This window comes from Zootermopsis nevadensis, unplaced genomic scaffold (genome assembly GCF_977971745.1).
Source record: "Zootermopsis nevadensis isolate Lab colony 2312 unplaced genomic scaffold, Znev_1.0 Znev_ptg000009l, whole genome shotgun sequence".
Taxonomy (NCBI): domain Eukaryota; kingdom Metazoa; phylum Arthropoda; class Insecta; order Blattodea; family Termopsidae; genus Zootermopsis; species Zootermopsis nevadensis.
The window spans coordinates 521,151-547,969 of NW_028259141.1; the positions used below are offsets into that span (position 1 = coordinate 521,151).

General features: G+C 39.7%; 1 protein-coding gene across 19 annotated transcripts in view; it reads left to right on the forward strand.

Moving 5' to 3' along the window:
- The window catches only part of LOC110826776 (agrin-like), a 741,485-nt gene that overhangs the window by 257,546 nt on the left and 457,120 nt on the right, over positions 1-26,819 (forward strand). Inside the window, exon 1 of one of the 19 annotated variants that reach the window (XM_087345743.1) lies at positions 22,348-22,422. The exons of the other annotated variants lie outside the window; for them this stretch is intronic. The gene's annotated coding sequence lies outside the window, so the exon portion shown is untranslated. Of the gene's footprint in view, positions 1-22,347; positions 22,423-26,819 lie in introns of those variants that run through there. 19 annotated transcript variants of the gene reach the window in all.

Genomic DNA, 26,819 nt, shown 5'->3' on the forward strand with positions numbered 1-26,819 from the left:
CCAATCATTCGGTCCATGGGGTTAGTCGTCAGACTGTCTGGACTTGTGGAGAAATTTGTGGGCTGTTCTCTCTACCGTGTGTTTCTCGGAGTTCCCCGTGAAGAAAATGCCAGTTGCTGTGAGCGCATTACGTTCATGGAACTGCTTTAGGACATGACGTAAGATTTTCGTGTTTTTCAACGTGTGTCAAAGGTTTTACGCGAAATGATCCTTAGTCCAGGAATTAGGAGTCGTATAACACGAGGTTACAAAACCTCTGAGGGGAGAAATAGATTCGGAACGTGATTATTTTTTAGTCTTAATTTTTCTCATTGAGACATTTTCATGAATCTTCCTCGAAGTGAATTCGGTGTCTTGATTGACGCGAATCGTGTCAACTGTTAATCTGGATCTTGTGTCCGAGAGTCTCTGTATTACATCTCCGAAATGACGAAACACATTTCGGTTTCGCGTATTTTGTAGTAGAATTGTCAGGGCGAATTTAATATTTATCAGCATCGCTTATAGTGGGACGGCGTTACTTAAATATCATGTGAATTTTGGGTATGCAGTTTATTGTATGGAGTATGATCTGAGTTATCTCGTAGGCCTGTAACCTTCTAAAAGGCTTTCAAGGCAACTCGGTGACGTAACCTAGAAGGTCTCTACACCTTGAGATCTCTAGATATCTGCAATGAAATTTCTGTTCGTCAGATTTCAATGTTCATTAAATGAAAAACAAAGACCACTGAGGTGTGCAAAGCAACGAAACGTCGATTTTGAAACTCGGTTTCTTTTAATAGACAGTTGCTTTCATGGCATATGTAATGAAGACGGTGTCCAATTTCATGTCAGAGAGTGCAGGAGGGCCAACTTTTGAAGAATTACTTCCCTCTTGTTTGCGATGATCTACTGCATATTGTTAAGGTACTCAAAGTTTCTGACGTCTGAAGTGTTTTATGTTGCCTAGAAACTTCGCGTCGCTTACTTCTTACAAAACCTTACAAGTTTCACGCGAAACAAACACTGGCGTGAAGTTCTCAACAGCGTTAGCAAACGACGGACAAGAGTAATTATAATATTTTTTATAGACTTGTATTGCAACAAAATTCTTTAATATCCAGTGAGATTCATTATCTTTATAGCTTTTTTCTATTTAAAATATTTATTTAATAATTTTTCGTTATTTATCTCTGTGTATTAATGTAATTGTTAGTATTCCCATTTTAAAATATTTTATAAATATATTTTCGTGTATTTATATCTTATCTAGTGGCTTTTATATAATAATTAAATGGCTGAGCGTTTATATTTTATTTAGTCTGTTCATTTGTGGTTTTTAAGGGACGTTACGAGTAGCTCAGTCTAGCATAGGTTAAACGATGATTATTGATCAGTGAAACTCACAGAAATTATTCAGGACCAAATGAAGTTGGGGAGACTGAGAAAAATTATGAATACCTCAGGATATATTTTCTCCGAATAACGGCTTGGGTGATACATACGCGGAAATGAATTCTCTGTAACATTTCTTTTATTGCGAATGTAATTAAATCTAGAATGATCCCGGGAAAACTAATTGAACGTCACCGAATCTGCGATATCCTTCCAACCCACTGAGTGATTTATTTTGCATTTTAAAGCCTATATCCCCCAAAAGATAGTGGTTTAATGCATCGGTATATTATATCCTATGTTCAGATTAGAATATTTGTTGTAATACACATTTTTCATTTAATAATGTGATGTAGAGTGCTCGGTCGATCGGAAATCCTGATATGTAATCACGACAGTCGCACTGACTTCATTTCACGTAGTCGAATCAAAGGTACGTCGATGAAGTACAGCGGCGCCGTTTGGAGAACATGCGGACGTGAAGGGAATTATCCGTTGTGGGGTCGGAGGGATTCGACGGTAGGAGCTTCAAACGATCTAACCTGATTCCGCGCTGGAAATCGAGACGTAAAATGTTTATCGGGACAAACGGCTGACTGTTATTGATTGGTGGATCGGAGAAAAGGCAACGAAATGTTGTTTCATTATCACCAACGCTTTATAACAAACTGTAATTAATATCTGCCCTAACAAATGTATTCATTACGCTACTCCGTCCGGGTAGACTGCCACCAGATTACGAGGTCAAAGTCCTCCACTGATATAATGTACCTTTTCATCCGACCTAGGCGTCGATTAGGGAAAGAAATTGCGTGAGGTTGCCATAGTTTCCATAGTAACCGTCAAATGATCACCATGGTTACATTGGTTACCACGGTAACCATCATTACCATGGTTAATATGGTTTAAGGAAGACGCGATAATTGTTAAGTCGGTTAAGTTTGCCGCGGCTACCACAAATTCGTCGGAAACCATGGTTACACGACTGATTTAGAGTAAATTTGGTTCCGGAAACTGCACTTACGAGTTAGTTGCGAGAAAGACGGAATATTAATTAACACGAGAACCAATCCTGTTCGCAGGCCAAAATGACTCAGCAAGTCCTGTGTGACAATGCTGACAGTAATTCTGAGGGCTCATCTGTCGCGAGTTCAAAATGGAATCTTATATTTTTATTACTATAAAAATTTCTGATTCCCCGTTGTCGTCAACGGATTTGTAGCCCGAACAATTACGTCGTCAAACAGCGTTGCATCTGGCGCGTTAAACGAACCGCCTCTCGAAAACCGTAACAGATGGATCCGGACATATTGCGTACGAAATACGTATTACCTCTCGAGCTTTCCAAATCTGTTTTCAGATTTTACGTATCTCAAATGGTTTAGGTTCTACAAACATTTATTTATACGCAATCCACTCGCGTCGCGACTGGTACTGTAAAATTCTTGCCGGTAAAGGGAGGGGAATTGAGGGGAGGGGAATGGAGGGGAGTGTTCAGACTGCTCATGCGCACTGCGGGTTCATTGGTCCCTCCAGCAGGCTTAAGAGTTTTCACGTGCTCATCGCATCTCTGGCAAAGCTTTATAGTAGGATAAATCAAATTATCCCGGTAAACGTGTTATTGACTAAAACCGGGGCGCGTTGCTATCCAATTTACGTATTGTATGATATTCGTAAAATTGTTAAGTCTAGAATTTACGCTTAGTCTAAAGACAGTGGCTTTCTTGTTCTGTTATTTAATCCAGATGTTAAATTGTTTCGCTGTTGTGTGAGTTTAACAGCGTAAAACAGAACATTCTATATAAATATGATAAAAATTATCCAGATGTAATAGTATCGTCGTTTAGTGACAGCACATTTGTTTGTATGAAAACTCTTTAATATTTGTGAATTATTTGGTATTTTACGTTCCATTTTCGGTCAAAATTTAAGCAGAAATATACGTAAGTTTTTAGGTAAATTTCTCTGATTGTTGCTTGATTTTACCTAAACTTGGAATGTACTGATAAATTTTAGTCATGTAAAAGTTTCACGAAAACCTGGTGTGTGGTTTTTGAGTTATTACAAGCGGACGGACGGAAGTACAGACTCACATAGTCAATTTAATCGAGACCTTAGGCGTCTTTTCGTTGTGGGCACGCTAAAGTGCGTCGTTTGTAATCATTAATTTTTGTATTTCTGTTTCACTGTACTAAAAATTATGAAATACATGCAAAAATGCCGAATTTATGTTAATATATTAATATTTTGTGTGTACAGTGGATGTACTCATGAAGGCATTTACTTATCTTAAATAGACAAACAAATTTCCAAATGCACAATCTCTTCATTTTGAAAGTATCTGTGTAAGGACATTTATTATCAAATTCATAAAAGCATACCCTGCGGTTATAATGTAATATGCGAGCTGACGGATAGACATACTGTTCCGAATTTTAGCCCTGAAGGTGGTAGCGGTATGTCCCTCTGAAACAGTATTTCGTAGTAGCGTCATGTTGTGAGATTTAATTTACAAGAAAATGGTTCACCGTAAACACAACTGAAGTGTGGATTTCGGTTCATAAGTGTTTGATACAGAATTTTCATATCCTCGCTCTAGTGGTAGAATAAGGAGTGTGTCTTGTCACTCAGTCAAGACTCAAAGCCAGGATATCCCGAATACGAGGTGGTGTGCTAACCAGTGTACAACTATATGTGCGTTTCGACTCGTTCAGTTTACCAGAAATATTAGAAGTTTTTAAAGTAGAACTCGGTCCACATTTGGTGGTCAGTGAATTTTTGTACTGCTCGTAAGAGTCTTAGAATTTGCCAAAATCAAATTTAATTTGTAAACGTGGACCATTCTGGACAGAGCTTGGGATAACGAGCCTTTCGCATGCCCTAAGAAACATAAATATTCACAGGAAGACTATATTCAGTGTTACTAAATTTGTCTGGAGTGCCTGAGGAAAACGACGACAGACCACGTCGGTGTGGAGTGATGTTTTCTCGACCGCAACCATAATTATTTTTATTCAGTTGCTACTGCAAATTTTTAACTGCCCACCCCAAATGTTTTCAGTCATTTTACACACCCCTTAATTGCGTATCATGAGGGCCATAAATAACACGAAGCAGCTTCTGTCCTCGTAAGTGCGCGAAAGGCGCCTACAGAAATTGCAATTTGGAATTTCTCCTTGCCCTGGCTCAGGAAACAGTTCGAAGAAAATTTAGTCGATGTTTTGTGCTGTAAATTAGCCCTTACAAACTGTACCCATTACCACATAATTGATTCATCATTTTATAAAACCAGATGTCATACAGACTTTTCTCTTCGTATTTTCCGATCCAGATGATTTAAGGTAAATGATTTCCAGACGTCACTGAGCCGTCCAGCGAATTATTGTTTTGGAATTTTGCATGTAGAAAATTAAAAAAAATATATTAATCGTACGTCGTGGATAGCCAACTGACGTTTTTAAAGTTGACAGATTATAAAAAAATATTAAAGGAGGTTATAGATAAGGATTGAGATAAATTTCGTAAAGGCAACTCGAGAATATGACAATGACGTATAAAAAATTATCTTCTAGTCTTCTGTGTATTTGATTGAATTTTTCGTTGTTAGGATATTTTATTTCGATGGTAAACTGAGGAAGACGTTTATTGTGGTGTAACAAAAGTGGTGATAGCATTGCTGAAAACAGCTGTTTCCTGACTGATTTGAATGATAACTAACTCTAACAATTAAACAGATTGTTCTTGTAATATCTTTTCAAAATTTCTTTTAACTATTTTCATGTCTAATATAAATAAACAATCCTCCCGGATTTCTACCAGATTTTAAAGTTTTTATTGTACTATTAGAACACATTTTACAACCGCTGTATATTTATTTGCAACCCCATATATAATAAATAAATTAATTCCTTCATCTTCCTACAGGATCGGTATCCTTCGTAAAACAGCTGAAACAGGCTCTTCTACCAAACTGCCACCTAGCAGTTAAACTTCTCATTAGTCGTGTAGTCTCTTAAGTCATCGTCTTGAATGTCTGGTCGTGAACTAACATGTCTCGTAGTATATGCGGACTAAACCGCGTATTTCCACATTCCCCTGCTGTTAACAGTCTGTTAGTTAGTCTGTTAAAAGCAGGGGAATCATTTTTATAACTCGTCTCGATTTGACCCAGAGTTGTCCAAACACTCATTGTCTACCTCTGGATGAATAATGTGCCGAAGTATTTGGAATCAGAATTCCACCCCCCCTCCCCCACACACACTTTCGTAATCGACGTATGCAGACACCAAGTCATCCTGACTTCGGTAAAGAAACTTCAAGGGATGAAATCGTATAACCCGCTGAGTTCCCGTCGTCTTCAGATGCATCTTATTGTAGAAAAGACACGCAAATTTCTAGTCTGTAAGAGTCGATGTTCCCTGTCGATAACTCAGTTTTCGTCGCTGTACTCACAAACTTGTCAACGACTCGTAATGTTCAAAGTGGTTTCGTTTTATAATTATTTTACATTTCAGCAGTCGGAATATTAATTTTTCTCTATCCTCTCTTCAAATTCCATACCTTGACATCAAACACCTCATTTCTCTCGTTGCCTTATTTAATCGGTTTAAGCTCCTACGGACTTCGTTTATAACCTCACTTAATTTGACAAATATAAAGCATAGAACTCTAATTACTTCCTTAAACCCAATAATTTCTTATATATTTGACTCTAACGTCCCTTTAACAGAGTTGCTGGCTTTCTCCTGATTTCTACACATGCAAAAAATTCACTTTCGTTTGTTGGGTTGGCGGGCCTGGATTCATCTCCACCCACGTGATTGTTCAAAGGAAAGCCATTTAGACACTGAACAGAAACATTTATCGAAGTAAATATTCTAATAAAAGCCAAACACTTAGCAGTGTACATCAGTAATTTATCGTCTTTTTAAATATGTAAGTGAACACTGAGTCATACCTCAAGCTATTCCGTAATTGGCCAGTTCTCGAAAAGAGACGCAAGGCGTCTACCGGTTGAGAATCTGTTCGACGTCGAATCAAAATGATTGGTGTTTAAAATGTATACGAATTGAAGTTATGTCCGAGAAAGGGTAAACGGAATTTAAACCTTTTTATTCAGAGGATAAACAGAGCTAGGAGGGTACAGTTTTCAACATATTTCACTGCACTCCGACCTGAGCTCTCTTTGTTGCACGCGTAACGTCCACCCGGTATTCAAATTACCGGAAAGCGTTGACACACATTTGAGGCGCGGGTTTTCAAAACTTGCAAACAAGTGACTCGTGTATGGCGCACCTGGTCCTTTGTATACACCACAAAGGAAGAAATCCATGAGAGTTAAATTCGGAGATTCTGCAAGTCATGCGACAGGACCATCTCTTCCAATATGGGAAGGAGAAAACTTTCTGAGCTCCTCTTTCATGTGGTGAAAACTGTACTCTCCTAACTCTGTTAGTTTTCTCAATAAAAATGTTTAAAATGTGTGCACTATTTTTCGAACACCCTGTATACAACTGAGTTGTTTAATTATCGACAGGTGGTTTAGATTGATATCATTATAAAAAAAAATACGGAAACAATTCAGGCGTCATCACCTTTTCCTGGAACTTGTTAAGACACGTGTTACGTTGAAGTCTTCCGCAAATATACTTTTATATCTGATGGAATTGAACGTGTCTTGAAAAGTTCTAGAATAAACAGAGAATGTCAGTAACAAAGCTATTTGTTTCATTGAAAACACATCAGCTCAAGCTGTTCCTCGCTTCTCTGAAAGTAGTTAAATGGATCTGGTGGTCTTTAAGAAGCACTTTTCTGCCAAACGAAAATATTGTAAGAAAGTGGACTACAAGTTTGCGTCGTACGCGTTGTCTGTCAGAGCTCGAGTCACGTCTCAGTAAGGGAAAATATGTTGATTCCTGGTTTGCCTTTCGCGACTAAATCTTTGTCTCCCTGAGTCTCATTTGCCCCTAAAACCATAACTAACTAACTAACAAGATGGCTGAGATTATCCTCCCATCTACGTCTAGGTCTCCCCAGAGGTCTCTTCCCCTCAGGCTTCCTCCCGCTTGAATTATCCTCCCATCTACGTCTAGGTCTCCCCAGTGATCTCTTCCCCTCAGGCTTCCTCCTGCCTGAGATTATCCTCCCATCTACGTCTAGGTCTCCCCAGTGATCTCTTCCCCTCAGGCTTCCTCCCGCCTGAGATTATCCTCCCATCTACGTCTAGGTCTCCCCAGTTGTCTCTTTCCCTCAGGCTTCCTCCCGCCTGAGATTATCCTCCCATCTACGTCTAGGTCTCCCCAGAGGTCTCTTCCCCTCAGGCTTCCTCCTGCCTGACATTATCCTCCCATCTACGTCTAGGTCTCCCCAGTGATCTCTTCCCCTCAGGCTTCCTCCTGCCTGACATTATCCTCCCATCTACGTCTAGGTCTCCCCAGAGGTCTCTTCCCCTCAGGCTTCCTCCTGCCTGAGATTATCCTTCCATCTACGTCTAGGTCTCCCCAGAGGTCTCTTCCCCTCAAGCTTCCTCCTGCCTGACATTATCCTCCCATCTACGTCTAGGTCTCCCCAGTGATCTCTTCCCCTCAGGCTTCCTCCTGCCTGACATTATCCTCCCATCTACGTCTAGGTCTCCCCAGTGATCTCTTCCCCTCAGGCTTCCTCCTGCCTGACATTATCCTCCCATCTACGTCTAGGTCTCCCCAGAGGTCTCTTCCCCTCAGGCTTCCTCCTGCCTGAGATTATCCTCCCATCTACGTCTAGGTCTCCCCAGAGGTCTCTTCCCCTCAGGCTTCCTCCTGCCTGACATTATCCTCCCATCTACGTCTAGGTCTCCCCAGTGATCTCTTCCCCTCAGGCTTCCTCCTGCCTGACATTATCCTCCCATCTACGTCTAGGTCTCCCCAGAGGTCTCTTCCCCTCAGGCTTCCTCCTGCCTGAGATTATCCTCCCATCTACGTCTAGGTCTCCCCAGTTGTCTCTTTCCCTCAGGCTTCCTCCCGCCTGAGATTATCCTCCCATCTACGTCTAGGTCTCCCCAGAGGTCTCTTCCCCTCAGGCTTCCTCCCGCTTGAATTATCCTCCCATCTACGTCTAGGTCTCCCCAGTGATCTCTTCCCCTCAGGCTTCCTCCTGCCTGACATTATCCTCCCATCTACGTCTAGGTCTCCCCAGAGGTCTCTTCCCCTCAGGCTTCCTCCTGCCTGACATTATCCTCCCATCTACGTCTAGGTCTCCCCAGAGGTCTCTTCCCCTCAGGCTTCCTCCTGCCTGACATTATCCTCCCATCTACGTCTAGGTCTCCCCAGAGGTCTCTTCCCCTCAGGCTTCCTACTGCCTGAGATTATCCTCCCATCTACGTCTAGGTCTCCCCAGAGGTTTCTTCCCCTCAGGTGCACACCTCTTGTCCCATCCATGCGCGCTACATGCCCCGTCCATCTCATTCTTCTCGACTTAATCACCCTGACAATATTGAGGGAGGAGTACAGATTTTTAAGCTCGTCATTATGACTTAAATCCATAATATTTCTTAATACGGTTCGGAGATTGAAGATGAGGCCCTGCCGGAAGTAATCGCTGGCAATGTCGACCACACGACGATGTTCGTAGAGTCAGTTCAGAATAATTATCAGAGTCGATATAACCCCAAAGAATGTGGAACGAGTTAATCGGCGGTCACTCGCGGTTTGTTTTGGGAGTTAAGTAAGTCAAGGTGTAGATTAAATGTTCTGTTTAATCTCTGGACTAAGGCGCCGGCTTCAGATACTGAAATCTCAGCCAGGGTAGTTGGCTCGCAAGTTCTGCCGAATTGTCACAAAGCTCTTTATGTCAATGTGAATAAATCAAATATTGACGCACCCGCGCCCATGCTCTGCGATGTTATCGTTTCGACATCGTAACAGAACACAAACCTTCACAATTCATCATCATTAAAATGCAAGTCGGGCTGCGGTCTGCACGGTTGCAGGGGGCGGTGTTATGACGTCACGTTAATTAACGACGACCGCGTTAGAGTCGGTTTCCTGCTTTGAATCAAAGACTGCTTACAGCGCCACTAAGTCATATTTACGTCGGTCTGCAGTGGAACAAAAGCGAGAGAAAGTCGCAGGGAAACATTTCTCCTGCCGGCGACATTAAATAAACTTCTCAAAGAACAGACGCTGGACAGATGTCCTAAGTAAATTGAATTACGTCCTCGTGCCTTGAAGTGATATCACACGGCCTGGAATTGAATTAGCCCCCTCAGCTCGGAATGCGAGTAAAAAGTAGATTTGTTGACAAGAGACCTCTGAATTTGTACGGCGGGATCTGAGGAATCCGCTAAAATTTCAGCTGACGATTTCAAAATGGCTTCTGCGAGACGCTGACAGCATTTAGTGACGTTCATTCAACTGGTAAGGATAGGGGAGTGTCGTATCTGGATAGAGCATGAGCTGAGTGGAGAAATCGCATATTTCTCACGCTACAGATGAGCTAACCTGCTCTGTAACCTGAAACCGGAAGATGGTATTGTTCGATACTCTGAGGTTTTTCGAGACCTCGGAAAAATTCCATACGTCGCTCTTCTGTTCGAGTATAATAAGAATATCAATTGTGGTTGACAGGTGGCCGGACGGAAGGACGGACACAGACTGCAGGTAATGTATTCTTTTGTTGTGAACTCAGGGGCTGAATCAATATGTGTACTCAGGTCGACAGGCTCGGTCTGCATAAGTGGCACAAGGCACGAGATTCGCTTTCAGGCTTGTATAAAAACATTCGATAAGCGTAATTGAATATTTTAGAGTGCACGATACAAAATCGGACTTGGGGTTAAATAGTTGTTTGCTCGTTACATTTAAAGGGGAGTATAATACCTCGAAATGCACAGAATAAAATGATAAATGATGATTAGAGTATAATGTATCAAATTGTGATAAATTGAATTCAATATGTTCGCTGGGAATTTGATTACGTAATTTTTGGGACATTAAAGGAATCAGCTATGACCTAATTATGGTCCACTCTTCGCCACAGTTAGTTTTATCACGAAGACTACTTGTCAGTTACAGACATTGGCTGATCTGATACGAGTTAGGAGAAATACGTAACAGGTAAGAGTGAAAGTCAGGCAATCTTAATTTATTATCTTAATCTGTTTGTGTGCTATTTTTCATTATTATTTCATTATTATTGTTTGAATGTTATTGAATTCTTGCTGTTGGCAAACATGTAAATAAATTAATCGAATTGAATTATCTAACTACAAAAGTTTCAAATGTTAAATGGTTTTAATAACACGATCTCTTTCCCGTAAACTACAGACAGGTCCATACCAGGTAATGGCTGTTCTTAAAATATGGTAACACGAAAATATTTGGGAATGAAAGTATCCATTTTAATGACAATGATTACGAAACGATAATCTTGCCTGTTGGTTTGTATGGGTGCGAAACATGGTCTCTCACTCAGAGGGAGGAACACGGATTGCAGGTGTTTGAGAATCGGGTGTTGAGGAGGATATTTGGACCTAGGAGAGAAGACGATGGGGCGTGGAGAAAACTGCATAATGACGAGCTTAAAAATCTGTACTCCTCCCCCAATATTGTCAGGGAGATTAAGTCGAGAGGAATGAGATTGGCGGGGAATGTGGTTTAATGTACGAGGGTCGCTCATTAAGTAATGCCTCACATTTTTTTCCTCAGAACATATTTATTCAAGATGGCTCAAATTTAGTGACAATATAAATCAATGTTTCCTTTACACATACTATTTTTTCACATAATCCCCCATCAACTTGTACGGTTTTACGCCAGCGTGGAACAAGTGCATGCATGCCTTGCCGGTACCAGCTCTTGTCCTGTGCACGTAGCCATGTCCTCACTGCTTGAATCACGCTCTCGTCATCTTCAAATCTTGTTCCGCGGATAGCATCTTTAAGTGGCCCAAAGAGATGGAGTCGGAGGGTGGATGGGGCAGCACCGTTCAACCAAATTTGGTGATTTCTTCCCGGGTTCTCGGACTTGTGTAAGGGCGTGCATTGTCATGCAGGAGCAAAATTTCTGCTGGATGCTTGTGAGGCCGAACTCGTCGGAAACGCTTCTTGAGGGTTTCCAGGGTCATAATGTACGCGTCTGAATTGATGGTCGCACCTCTTGGCATCACATCCACAAGAATGACCCCCTCACTGTCCCAAAAGACAGTCATCATGACTTTTCCGGCGGAGGGAGTTGTCTTGAATTTCTTCTTTCTCTGTGATTGAGGATGATGCCACTCCATCGACTGCCTTTTTGTCTCCGGCTCAAAGTGGTGTATCCAGGTTTCTTCACCTGTAATGATCCGGGACAGAAAGACCTCTCCCTCAGCATCAAAACGCTCCAACAATTCAGAAGAAATCGTTTTCCTTTGAATCCTGTGGTCTGCTGTGAGACTTCGTGGAACCCATCTTGCGCACACCTTCGAATATGCGAGAGCCTGGATAATTGCAATCACACTTCCATTGCTGACTGAAAGCTGTTGGGCCAATTGTCGAGTTGTGATGCGCCGATCCTCACGAATAATGGCATCCGCGCGGTTCAACATGTCTGGAGTGGTGGCTGTGGCAGGACGCCCAGAGCGCGGCAGATCACGGAGCTCGGTTTCTTCACTTCCTGAAGCTTTAACTCTCTTAGCCCAGCGACCAACGGTGCTCCTATCGACTGCACAGCTTCCATACACAGCACACAAACGTTTATGAATGTTCACCACAGTTTCTTTTTCAGCAACAAGGAATTCAATTACAGCTCGTTGCTTGTAACGAGAGTCGTTCACAGACGCCATTTTAACAGTTCACTACAGCTCCGCTATCGGTTGGAATCATTTGAAACTCCGTACACGAACGCGGGAAACATCAAATCTCAAGCATGTAAAAGTACACTTTTCTATCTTCATTATTGGCTGAGAAAAAAAATGTGGGGCATTACTTAATGAGCGACCCTCGTATTTCGGTGCTGTGAGTGGGCGATGTGTTAATCTGACTTGGGATCTAATCCAAAGGCTGGCTCTGGTATTCGCAGTGTTGGACATCTGGATTTTGCTAACAGAGTCATTTGAATAAGACGTATCGAGATACCAGTCGTCGTGAGGCACTGTTATGCCCGTGTTGCTGTTTGAAATATTGTACGCATTCTCAGCAACGATAACCGATTGAAGGCTTCAACTTCAATGTATGTAAAATGGGTATCAGGTACTTATATACGTGTACCCATAAGCCATAAACATTGTGTAGTTATTTATGTGTGTCACTGTACTGTTTCGCGTGGTACAAATGTTTTTGGGGCGATCTGTACTAGGTGACATTTTTGATTCAGTGAGTTAAGTGAATATATACGACATTTCTGGAATTATTATATTCACTTCATTGCTACAAGAATTATTCGAACGTCCTAGAATCGTTTTACTATCATTGCTTATGATTTTGACGTGAAAGAAATACATGATTCACGCTCGTATTTCTCTGAGCGTTTCAAAAGAATTTCACGTACGTGTTGAATACAAAAGGCCTCTCTCTCTGTCTACTTTCTGGTGAGAAACCTTTCGTCACCTTGCTCTATATAAAAAAATACATGAAGCAAATCAATTTTTGTGTCGTATATTTCCGGTCCTTGAATATAAGGTTTCTCCTTGGATAATTTCTTCCACAATGCGTGTACGGATGCCAGTAAAACTTACTCAGAGCTTAAGTGGCACAAAGCTCTTATAGCATTGCGTTTAAAGAGTTTCTGAGTTAAAATTGTGGTCTTTGGTGAAGGCAGAACGCCATTATGAACTTCATAGACCGCGTGTTTGTGTGTGTCAGTGTTCATAATCTTCGGTTACCCCGTGTGAGAAAAAGTGATAGTGAAACCACGGTTCCGGAGAATTTGACGTAAAAACGTTTATACGGAAAGGAAGTTTATATATTGGCTTTATTCTAAATATTTCCTTTATACATGCTTTACAATTGAGTAAAGTTTGATTAAGACTTTGCTTATTTAACTTGAATTAGTTACGCTTAAGATGGGTCTGTGGTAGACGAATGTAATGTAAGGTAATGTAATGTAATGAAATGTTTTATAGGTAACATAACAATGAAGTTACAATTTTTCGTAACACTTTTTTGTCGAATGACACTGACCCTAAAATATAGACGTATTTACGTCAAAAATGTTATATTCTGTGTACTTTATGTTCTTGTCTGGTTATGTAAGTCCTGAGAACTTACAATGTATGAAATCACATCTGTTATTCTTGTATGTCTTGATGACAGTTTGTCTCGTGCGCTCCAGGAATTAACACAGATTGAGGATACTCGGACAAAATAAACTGAGTACGATTTGTGGATCCTGACAGGCGAAGCGTAGAAATACAACGACGGAAATCGTCCTTGTATTTTTTTTTCACCATTTATCGCTACGCGGATTAAATAAATAATGCAACAGGACGACATTCATCACGGAGAGGGAAAACAAATGCAAACAGTAATTTGATTGGCTGATCTGAATGAAACCAAGCTGTCTGTAACAATCGTAAATGGGAGGACAATAGAAAGGCAATTTTACGGTAACAATTTGTGAAAATCTAAAGTGGATTAAGTCGATACCGGACGCGTTCAAATGTCGATTGAAATTATACCGCTAGTATGTTCGTAATATCGGACAACGGGTAATTTATAATTTCCGATATCGATATTAGGTTAAAACTTGTGTTGTTGGTATTCAGTCTGCAGGTGGCTAAAGAGGGGACAAGAGAAATTTGGATAGGGGTTGAAATGCCATCTGCTGTTGAAGCCGTAAGGAACGACGGATGGAGATTTATTTTAAAAAAAAAATCGAGGATTTTCGATATCCGTAAATCGACTCTCGAAAATATGTTAATTACAAGACGAAATAACTCCCTTGCTTGTTTAAAATGAGAAAATTTGAACACAAATTTCCAGTCGACAAACGTGGCTATTAGGAAACGTTTAAGAAATATCGCAGATCTTTCAGATTTCTTTCAATGCGCAGACCAGAATCTGTTTGTGAATGGTGAAAGGTTTAAAAAAGTGACCAATTTTGAAATTCTAAGGCCAGAACTGGAATAAGTTAAATGTGACCAAAAGGGGCGTGATTATTTCCCAGAAAAATCCCAAAACATTTACTTGTATGAGGTGCGAAAAGTTAAATGATAATTCTTTGGAAGTTAATGAAGTTGGTTATGAATTCTGCTGTACCAGACGGTAATGCTTTCAGAAAGAAAATAGTGTAAATGTTACCAAGGAAAGTTTTTATCCTAGAGACGATCAATTGAGGAAAAATTTGGACATTAATGGTTACATTCCGTGACTGTTCATAACTAATTGTAAGTCAGTCAGATTTCTGACTGTTACTGAAACTTAACAGAACGTGTACGTCGACAGTCTTTACATCTCAACGCAGTAGCGCATATTAAGTTATAAATCAGTTAGTATCCAGCACTATTTTTGACAAAGACTTCGGTGAGGTTTAAGAAGGTGGGAAGAATTGTTAAAATTCGAACGTACTTTTCAGCTGTTAGATTCGTGGTGAAATGTTTTAAACGCCTTGTGGCTCATTAATTGAACCAGTGTTTCTTCTATCAATAAATACTTCACAAGTTACCACAGCAAACAAACATGCTTGTCAGTGTAGACGTGCTGGATCCATGTTATAGTTAGTGTTCATTAAAATTTTATCGGATCGCTCATTTATTCCTTTCTTCGTCTGTACTCTGCGTGTTGTACCCACACGTGAGAGGTCGTGAACTTTTGTTTGCGAGAAACAGATGTTTCGATGACAAAATGACATCCATTACCCAAACGGATGCTGGGATTTAAAATATGTTAGATAAATTATGGCGCACTGGGAGATAAAGAATGAATACAATATTTTATTTGGGATGTTTAAAGGAAATAGTTCATTGGTAAGACCAGGCTATAGATGGACTTTAAGTGAATAGAATGTGAGGGTGTTAACGGGACAATGATCACTGGTTCTTGTGGAGACGATAGCGAAATTTCTGTTTTCGTAAAATCAGTAGAGTTTATTAACTGTCTGAGCGTACTATCAGCTTTTCATGAATTTACCTCCTCTATGGATTTTGGTACTTACATTATGATTATGTTGGCAGAACTGTCTTATGCGTTATGTGTCCCGTCCTGTCCTACCAACACCCATAAGAAGGCCACTCTGACACGAATTCAAAAAATAAAATCTTTAGTACGGCATTCTGAAGCATTATTTATCAAGATTCGATTAATAAAAAGTATTTTCCAGCATAATTACGTTATCAGTGTCTTCACGTGTCTGTGGCGTTTAAAATTAACTATTTCCGCAGTGGGTAAATTATGTTACTCGAAGCGGGAAGTGGGATTTGTAACGTTGGTTCCACTGCTTTGTTGCCGGCAGCGACAAATGCACATGTGGCCCTGTGTTTTAGAACAAAACTTAATATCGTCTTGCAGTATATAAAATATAAAGAGGAAATTCTTCGATGGAACTTGGTTTTAAGAAGAACATTTTACGCGGTGGAAGGCGAGACTTGGAATTTGTGTTTTATTCTCTCTGTTGGTAAAGCTGTTGGACACGTGAGTGTAAGTTACGTTATGATTATTTTTCTTATTCCTCGTAGTTTCTTGGGAGAATACAAAAAAACAAACAGAATATTATGCAAATTTATGGAAGAAACTGGAGGCCAAACATTATCGGAGGACGAAAAGTCAATAAAAGTTCTTTGAATCTAGAATCCGACTTGCAGCCACAAAGAAACACAAGAAGGGTGTCCGAGGTGGAAAAATCCTCAGGGAAATGATCAATTTACTGTGTAAAACCAAACACGAAACATGATGGCAACGTATGAGCTGCAGAGGGATCCGTCGCTCTTCATATAGGACCTCGTTCGTGGCAGTTGACTGCATTCCAGGGTTACAGACCGAAGACGGACGTTTCCAAGATCTGAATGTGACCAGCGATGTGCCAACTGCTGTCACTTTATTCCAAACATTGCTTTGTTTACGATTTAATGTTTTCACGGCGGTAGAAATTTACCGACGTTTCGGAGGTCCTTCCTGCCTCCATCTACAAGGCGATGAGTGGAAAGTGCCAAAGTTTTAGGGACCGGACAGTTAAGGAATAGTCTAATCCTATCCAGTGGGGACTGGTGTCAGGATCAGGCGAGGGCGTATCGGAGCGTGAGAGAGAGAGGTCCCTATAACTCTACCCGTTTCCACTCGCATGGCTTACTCATCGCCCTGATGATGGAGGCAGGAAGGACCTCCGAAACGTCGGTAAATTTCTACCAGACTGCGTGTCCCAACAACCTAGAAGACAGTGATGATAGAGGCAGGAAGGACCTCCGAAACGTCGGTAAATTTCTACCAGACTGCGCGTCCCAACAACCTAGAAGACAGTGATGATAGAGGCAAAAAGGTCCTCCGAAACGTCGGTAAACTTCTACCAGACTGCGCGGCCCAACAACCCAGAAGACAGTGATGATAGAGGCAGCAAGAATCTCCGAAACGTCGGTAAACTTCTACCAGACTGCGCGGTCCAACAACCCAGAAGACAGACATCGTCAGTGCCCTGTTTCTTGATAAATTCCATTCTGTGTGTTCTCCTCAGGTGCAGGTAGTCGTGGAGGTATTTACAAGTTTGATCTAAAACTGTCAGTTTGCGGGTTGATCAGCGTGGTTTATAGAACACGTGGAGACAGAATTTCTCAGACTCTGAGCAAACGATGACGTTTTTGCAAGTTTGGTGTGGCATCTGGAGGCTGCATTTACGTCGAAGTGCTTGGGTGGACGAGTCTGGAGAAGTCACGGGAAGGGAAAGTCGTCATCGCGATCCTGTAGGAATAAACCCGGGCCCTGACGCCCTGGAAGATTTGACGGAAACATCTGCAGCGGAGATATAAAATTAATTGTCCGTGAACGTCGGGTCTTTCAAATAATTTTTGTGACTCTCGCGACGTAAAATGTGTTTAACAGCGAACCACGTTTTCTCTTGTTGTTCCAAGTGACGTCTTCGCTAGTTCTGGTGTCTCAGGAAATTGGCGGAAAACTGCAGCCTCGTAACATTAATTCAGAAGATGTCTGTCTTCGTCGCCCTGATGATTGAGGCGGCAAGGACCCCCGAAATGTCGGTATTTTCGCTGTGTGAAAATGTTGTTTTCTGTAATGGAGATGCAGTAAGCGAGGGACAGAAACTGCCCTCTGTTGAGTGTCTGAAAAATACACTTAAAGGTACAATGTCTGACATGTTACGTGTAATAATTTTAATCATATTTTAATAACCCACGAATGTAAGCAGATTCGCTATTCAGAATATATTAATTTGTTCGTAAAAATCATTAATTTGCCTCGTTTTGTATGGCTGTTGGTGATCTGATCACTGAACAAGAACAAAGCCAAGCTATTGCAGAGAACGTGTATAACTGAACAACGAAACGAGATTATTGCAAATGAATACGAAACTGCCAAATCTAAAAGTTCTTGACGATGGTGAAGAGTCATTTGAATAAAAATCTTCTTGGATATTATCCATCGTCTAGCCAATAAAATATATTTTATTTGTTTAAATCTTGTCAGTCTAATCACAATAAAATTCCTATTAAATATTAAAATATTACTATAATTAACATTTAAATATTTAAAATATATTAAATGATGTTCTCTATCGATATGTTCGATTTTACATTAGATCATAACTTTTTACTTTTTACACGACATGTTTCAGTTCTAAAAGAACCATCTTCAGGTGTACAAAATTATATAAACTTAAATATAATTTCTTAAATGCAACTTTTAGTCAGATGTTTATCAGATTTCAAATGATGTTTTCTTACAGGTTTTATTGTATTTTAATATCGTATTTATCACAATATGACGCAACTTTATCATCTCAAAAATATATTTTATATAATAATAATAATAGATAATATCCAAGAAGATTTTTATTCAAATGAATACGAAACTGTACCAAATTTTGATGAAATTCTGATTCTGCCCAATAATGTATGGTCGTCTCTTATGTTTAATGTGCAAAACCCAGTTTGCGTCGTTTAATCTAACTGCAGTAACACCAAAGAACGAAAAGGGAAGATATTAATGTGTACTCCGCCGTTGTAGACATGCCTTTATTTCCATTTGTTCGGTACCACGAACAACATTAGCATATAAATGAACTTGCGAAGCGTTAAAAGAATTCTTAAAAACAAGTTTAACGCGAATATATTTGGTCCCTTTCATGTGTTATACATTAGCCAGACAAAGGGCGACTGACTATGTTATAATTAAATGACAAAATAAGCTGTTTGATCCACTTTGAGGAGATATGTGGCCATTCTCAAACAAAGAGATACGTACCCAGGAATATTTCAGATTCCGAGTTGAATTGTGCAATGGCGTGGCGGCCTATACCATTCTCGTCATGTGTGAAGACGGAATGAGCGGTAATTTGTTCCAAGACCAGAAAACTTTGGCTGAAGACCCGATTTAAGAATCCATTTGAACATGAATAAAATTTAAAATAACTCATACGAGGTGCGATCGGAAAGTTTCAAGACTGCGCCTATAAAAATCCGTACACGTATCTCAGGTATTAAATTCATCCATCACCCTCGAAGTAGTTCCCCTGGGAGTGAACACAACGATCCCAGCGCCGCTGCCAAGCCTGGAAACATCCCTGGAAATCTTTCTTTGTCAGCCTGTCAAGCACCATCTGCGATTCTGCCTGAATCTCTTCTATCGTCTCAAATCTCCTTCCCTTTAGCTGAATTTTCATCTTTGGGAAGAGGAAGAAGTCACACGGCGAATAAGGAGGGTGCGGGATGACGGCCATGGTGTTTGAGGCCAAAAACTGCCGAACTTTGAGGGCGGTGTGCGCTGGCACGTTGTCATGATGCGTCGCATGTGGAGTTCTTCCTTTAGAATCAGCTGACAGGTCCCATAGCCTATCCCAACAATGTCGCACAAGTCGTTGATGGTACGACGTCGATCTTCGTAACATTTTCGGGCGTTGTGCTCGAAGATGGTCGTCCAGAACGGTCGTCATCATCGACAGAGGTTCGGCCATTTTTAAAACGTGAATGCCACACAAAAGTTTGCGGACTCCCCAAATGCTTGCTTTAGCATTTCATAGGTTTCCGTAGCCGTTTTGGCGAGTCTTTGGCAAAATTTGATGCACACGCCATTCCGAAATCGCAGGAGGGTCGGTGTAATGCACTACCAAAACGCCCGTGACTATGAAACAAATGCTAATTCGATGATGCCGGCTGGCGCACTGATTCACAGAAGCTCGTACTACATCCGGTTCGCCCTCTATTGACACAGTCTTGAAACTTTCCGATCGCACCTCATATTAGACGTGCCTTGAGGGAGTTATCAGCTAACTGAAGAATGTTATTCACATTTGCTTTAGGATACATTTTCGTCTATGGGTTAAATAATTCATACAAGGCCTTCTTATTTAATTATCTCAGTAATCTTTACGAGTTTTACAACTTTTACTACCGAATTTTAGTATAATGTATTCAACTTTGTGTTACTCAGAGTCAGATACAAGCTGATAGTGGCAGGTGCTACGTTGTGATTGGTTCGGGTAAGTGAGGGTCATTGCAACTAGCGACTGGTGACGTTTTTAAAGAGTTCTCACGTGTCTGTATTTGCATTGAGCGCGCTTCGTTTAAGTAACTACACAACTGCTCAAGACGGAGTCCGTGTACAGACATTTTCTGACATCAACCCAATATGCTCAACGTATTAAACAGTCTCCTCGCTTGGTTTCTTGAGTTATTGATCAGGCTAAGCGTATCTTAAGGTTTTCAATGTGGCCTTTTCCGGGATAACCGCGACATGTAATCCCGTCTTCATGCGCTCTGTGTGTGTACAGAAAATAGTCCCGGATGTTCTAAAGCTATTTACCATCCGTCCACTGCTACTTTCACCACAAAGTACACTCGAGGAGTGTTTTCCCTGGAGAAATTTATCTTTGTAGGACCAGCGGCTTTGCGAGGATTTGTAGATTCCCTGATTATTTCCAGATCTTGAGCGATAACGAAGTGTATGTTCCCGTTTAATTAAATTGATTAATTAAGCGATGGGATGACTTTGGTTAAGCCTTTCGTAACATCACCTTTACGTGGTACTAATACGTATCAGAAATGAGGTAATTATGATGAACTGTAGGCAGAATTGTGATGCCTTTGTGTTCAGTCTGTCGGATTCAAACGCCTGCCACTACTAGTAATTCGTTTGAAGATGGCTGTCTTCTAGAGCAGTGGTATTCAACCTTTTTTGTTCGTGTACCCCCCAGATATAATTTCTGTTCAACTTTGTACCCCCGAAAGTTGTTGGTGTATAATTCGAGTTATACATAGTATATAATCTACTTCTAAAATAAATTAAATAAATTACTTTTTGTATCTTATATGCGTCATGTTTGTGTTTGATTAAATATATTTATTTTATACAGTCTATACACAAACGTTTGAAGTTTATTGGTGTTGTAAAAATTATATAATATAATATTTTACACAATAAAATATATATATAAATAAATTACATTACTGATTATCCAGTGTTTATCATAAAATAATATATATTTTTTTAAATTTCACGTACCCCTTAAGATGTCTTCGTGTGCCTCCGGGGGTACGCGTACCCCAGGTTGAATACCACTGTTCTAGGTTGTTGCGCGTGTAGTGTGGTCATCGTACTGATGATGGAGGCAGCAAGGACCTCTGAAACTTCGGTGAACTTCTACGAGATTACACGGCGCGACAACCCAGAAAACATCCATCTTCAGACTCAACGCCGTGAGAAACCTCAAATCCTACTTACAAATGAGTTTGTTTTTTCTGTGTTTTGTATTAAGAGCGGCATATAATAATTATTTTTGAACCAGTCAGTCAGTTAATCGCCTCAAGATTTCTTGTAGCCACGAAATAGTTTCTGGCACCTGGTTTCAGAGCACGGACTGCCGAACCACAGAATTACAACTTTTTCTCGAACAAAATTTCTGGCCAACACCCCAGTTATTATCCCGATAACAAAAATAGAATATTTATCCCGTTTAGGCAAGCAGGAATATTTATTGACGTAAACACATCTATATTTTCGGGCCAGTGTCATTCGGAAAAAATGTAACGAAAAAGTTGAACCTGGTTACCTAGGAAAAGTCGTGTTTACTCGGCATTGTTGTTACCTATAAAACATTTCATTACATTACATTTCATCTACCAGAGACCCATCTTAAGCGTAACTAATTCAATTTAAATAAGCAAAGTCTTAATCAAACTTTACTCAATTGTAAAGCCTGTATAAAGGAAATATTTAGAATAAAGCCAATATATAAAATTCCTTTCCGTATAGACGTATTTACGTCAAATTCCCCGGAACCGTGGTTCCACTGACAAATTTTTCTTTTGCGTCGGTGTTCCAGATGTTTCGTGTGGAATGAAGCTCCGTGAATGTCAGGGACACGACTTTAAAAGCTCACATAATTTCCAAGAACATTTCTGTCCATGTCCGGAGAATTGACTTCCTCATTTATATTTTATATTATCCATTTAATTTCAAGGTCACTTTGAACTAAGGTCTTGGTTCACGTATTTTGTCCCTGCCCTCCTCTTGGTTTTGGGTCCAGTTAATCTCCTGTGTTCTCTGGTTTAGAACAGTCTGTGACAGGTCGAGGAATATTTTGTCTTATTCTCAGCTGTAATTTCAGACTGAAACTTGGTTCCTTCTCAGTGCATGTTACAGTGTGCATGTTTAGTGACGTGTTATCCGGTTAACATGAAAAGTGAATTGCATAAATTTATTTTGTGACTGACGAAGGACAAATTCAACGAAGTCGATTCTAATATTCGCCTCATGCCTTGTTTAAAACCTTTTCAAAAAAATAATCTTCAGTTCCCTTCTCATGCGGACGTTTCGTCACATGAAGATTTGCAATAAATTTAAAATTTTGAATTCTGTTTCAGGTAAGCGTTTTGTGTTGGTTACCACGGCAACGAGCGGAGAAACCATAGGCTAGTTAACGTGTTCCTGAGTCTAAGGTAATTATGCAAGTTGGTACTATATGCTCAGTGTCTTTACTGCAAACAAACGTACAATCCGTGGCTTCGGTTCGTTGTTACAGCTTGTAACTTACATTCCTCAGGGAGTTTTAGACAATTTCATGTGTTGGATGTTCGTAGGAACATCACGTAGATACATAACGGGACTTGTAGAAGAAATGAATGGAACGTACAGGCACATGGAGACAAAGGAACGAATTATTACACAAACTAGCGGATGATTGATATATAAAATCATGCATACAAACAAAACTTTTTACATATTAAATAACACTTTGTGGCAAAACCTTCAATTCTGTGTGTCTATTAAAAAAATTGGAAGGATATTGGAAGGCCCAGGCTCTGGTATCAGAAGGGCGGTCATTAAGTTCTAAAACTGCTGTGTTCGATATTATTAAAGAATATTTTAAACAGTTACGTGATTCTTTAGATCAGAAAGGAGAGTGACGTTTCTTAAAGTGATATAATTTATTCATTTTTTAGAAATTGCATTTAATTTTGTGGTGATAACGAACACAACGAAATAATTGCTCGGGTCCTTACTGTTAACGAAGACGCTCTAACACTGATATCTGTTAGTAGGAGAGGTTTTGTGGGAGGGGGGGGTTACGTTATCCTGATTAAATTTTTGTAATCTTCATATTTCATCGCAACTGCAAATCTAGTAGCCACTTGGTCACCCTTGACATCGCCTCTTTACTAAGCTTTTAATTTTTTTTTATCAAACTGAGCAGAGGAGTTATTGAACTAAGCTCATCAGCAGAAATTTTGGAGGAGTTTTAATTTCGTTCGATAACTGCAATTATCCGTGGAATTCTATCGAACAGCAGGCTGTGACTTAAGATGAACATCACCGCGTGATCTGGTGATAGTGTTGACTATCTGGACGAATATCTAGGTCTACGGTGTTGAAAACATTAGGAATTAGTACGAACATCCTTAAGTTTCGCAGTTAACCCAAGTAATTATAGATATATTCTGATAATTAAGGTTCTCAGAGCACGAAATATCTCGGTGACCGTCTTCTTTGCTCTAGAACTCTGTAGTGTGGCAGAATTTTACGAACGTTTCAGAGGTCATTTGCCAGTACGAGCTTCAGAGACGCGGCGGAAGGGGGCGTTGCCAATGCAGGATACTTTATCAGGTCTATTGACTCCTGCCTGAGAAAGATTCATAAATTTATACAGCGTGTCAAGGACGACTCGGGCTCAAGAATCCATATGTGTGCAGTAAACCCTTCAACTGTTATTATGTCTGAGATATTGGCCAAATAACACCATTGTGAGAATATTAATTGTCACTCGGTATGTGATGTGAAGCTTTCTTGGCGACGTAACTCAATGAAATTGTCTCGGGTGACATCAGAACCCATGGTGATGGGTCCTTGCTGCCTCCATCATCAAGGCGATGCCACTGAAACGTCGGTAGACTTATATCAGACTACACGGCACAACAACCCAGAAGACTGACATCAACTTGGTACTTTCATGGAATGTGACTGACTTAAAAGTTTCGAATAATTGTTTTTAAAACAGGCATTTTTTTCAAACATATTTATTAAAATAATTCCAAGAAAAATTATGATCTGATACCGAAGTCTTAAGCTAAATAAACATCTAACATGGAGGTATTGCGACAGATATTTCTAGGAGTCTACTGTCTCATGTCGGTTTACGAGAGCGAAGTGTGTTTCTGTGTGCCTCTTGGTAATTAGAAATGTCTTGGCAAAGAGTCGATAAAGATCGATTATGGTCTGTGCGTGTTAATAACCTGTAGTGTGGAGCTGTGCTGACGAAGTAAAACCCTCGTGGACAAAATTGCAACGGGAAAGTTTTTTCTCGTCTGTTTCGTGTGTTAACATCATTCAACCACTGCTATATATTTACTCATGTATCATGTGGGGGTTGGAAAAAGGGGCTCGTTATCATACGCAGTTAACACAGTCAGTATCAAACCTTCGCAACAGCAGATAAGGGACATCTGTTCTACTACGCAGTGAACATAATTTTGTAGCCCCTGCTGGAAAGTGATAAAATAATTAAAAGTCCCTGTGCACACACGTGTTTCTCCTAGTGCACGTATACACAGGGTGTTTTTAAATTACTTGCAACGTCCAGAACCTACTAAAAGGTGCACTGGGACTTTTGAACCATCCTGTACTAGATTTTACTCACTCTGTATTAGTGTGTTTAATATGGAAATTCTTTATTGACGTGATTTGTAAGATGAATTACAAGCAATCTGGACTCAGACTCTCGTATGATGTGTGAAAATATATTTATAGGTTGTTTTTGGAATATGATCGATGCTACTGCATTATTATTCTTGACATAAATCGCTATTTATTACGTAGGGAATTGGTTTACTTGGGGGAAATTTGTAGCATGTGCAATTTTTAAAACTGTGAAGGAATATTTTGTTAAAAATTTCGTAATTGAGAGATGAACTTAGGAAAAAGATATGAAGTATCTTTATCGAGATACCATTAAATTTTTGATATTTTAAGTTCTCACTGCTCTGAGGTAGACGGTAGTAGTAGTCGTGTAGACTCGTCGATGGACGACGTGTTTTGGAGGAACTTACTGTCTGTATCTTTATGGTTGATTGTTTATTGTAACGTTAAGTTTTAGGAAATGAATTTTATCAGCTGTTAGGAGACAAGAGTGTAGTGTATTTTGACGAAAGCTGTCGCACCATTCAGACTGTTTAATCATATCCCTTTATAATGGAAACATTAACATGGCTTCCTTCCGCCCTTAACCACAGAGAGGCGAAATCTGCCATCACAGTCAGAACTCAAAGTAGGTGGGATTTCAGGCTCTGACGGTCGTGAGTATAAAGATTATTGTCTGTAGGGATGTTGCGAAGTGTGGTCTGGGAACGTTTGACCACGTTTCATGGGTACCTGCTGCCTTCATCATGATGGAAATGGAACAAAATAGTTTATAGTTTTAACGGCTATATTCATACCCAATCCTAGGGTTTTCCACCAAATGATAAATAGGAACATTTTATTGAAATATCCTGGAAATTAATTAAATATTGAAGGCGAACAGGTTCGGACGTTTTTCGTTTGTTTGCTTTACCAGATTTGGTCTATAAACTTTTTACGTAAAACGTCAAACATCGCCCAATTTGTCGACCACGGTGTTTCGTAACTAGTTTGTGTTTCCTTCACCAGGTTTCAAAATGAATTAAGTTGCTAATCTGTTATATTTTACATACTATTATTTCTGCCTTATTATTCGTAAAATATGTGGGTTATGTAACAGAAACTTTTGTTTATTCTCCGAGGAAGAAATTTTTGATACTGTTATGTTTTTTTGTCAGACTTAATACTTGCAGGATAATGTTATACTAAACACATTCTAAGTACCCTGACTTATTATTATCATCTTACATTCCCTTTCCTCTTATGTTTCAGGCGAGTAGATTATATGTCTTGCAAATTAGTAGACGTTCTGGAACTAACTTGGGTAAACAGACACTTTTTCACCGCCTGAGCGTTTAGAATGACAACACGTCACAAGGAAGAAGATTTATACGCGCTTTTGAGAGTCTCTAGCGAAGTTATTCGGTTTCATCAGTACGATAAACCCTATGCTAAAGTCAGGATGTTAATTTTAATTCAGGCCTTAATTAGCATTCCTTAATTTCAGCATGAAAAATGGTTGTATACATTTTGAGAATTCTTCAGGTACAGAAACTTGCAAGGCTTTTAAAGGCCCATTGAATTATTTAGAAGATACTTTTACAAGTTTTAAATAAAAGGCTTTGAATATTACGTCACAGGCTGAAAGCCGTTATATATAATTAAGCTGCTTGGATAAGTTATGCATAAAGTTATAATTTTTACAGCGTAGATTGAAGAATTTGGATGACAATGGATTTGGGTTCCGATACGTGCGTTAAGATGTATTTGAAATGTATGACGTGTGTTGATATCCGTAGGTGTTAAAATATTTGCCCAAATTTTGTATTTTTAAAGTGTACACTTTTATACGTGAAACACTTCTTACTTCCGAAATTTCGTGACGATAAGCGAATTTATAATAACTTCGACTCTTTTTCTCTACATGTTCTTGTAAAATTTAAGAATGCTTTGATTCTTCATGTAAATTATAGGAATGTATTTCCCCTTTAACATGATTTATAGCGTAGAAAACGTTTCTTGAATAATGTTTGAAATATTAAACTGTTGAAATTTCATTAATTTTCTATTTTAACGTTTCTTTACATTTTTATATTTTAAGTTTCTGGACGTGATTTTTAAGGAATCTCGTTGTATTACGAGTTGAAAATATAAAACGAATATTCCATAACACCTTCGAAAATATATTATATTTTTAATGTGTTAAAGGGAACCACTGTGCTAA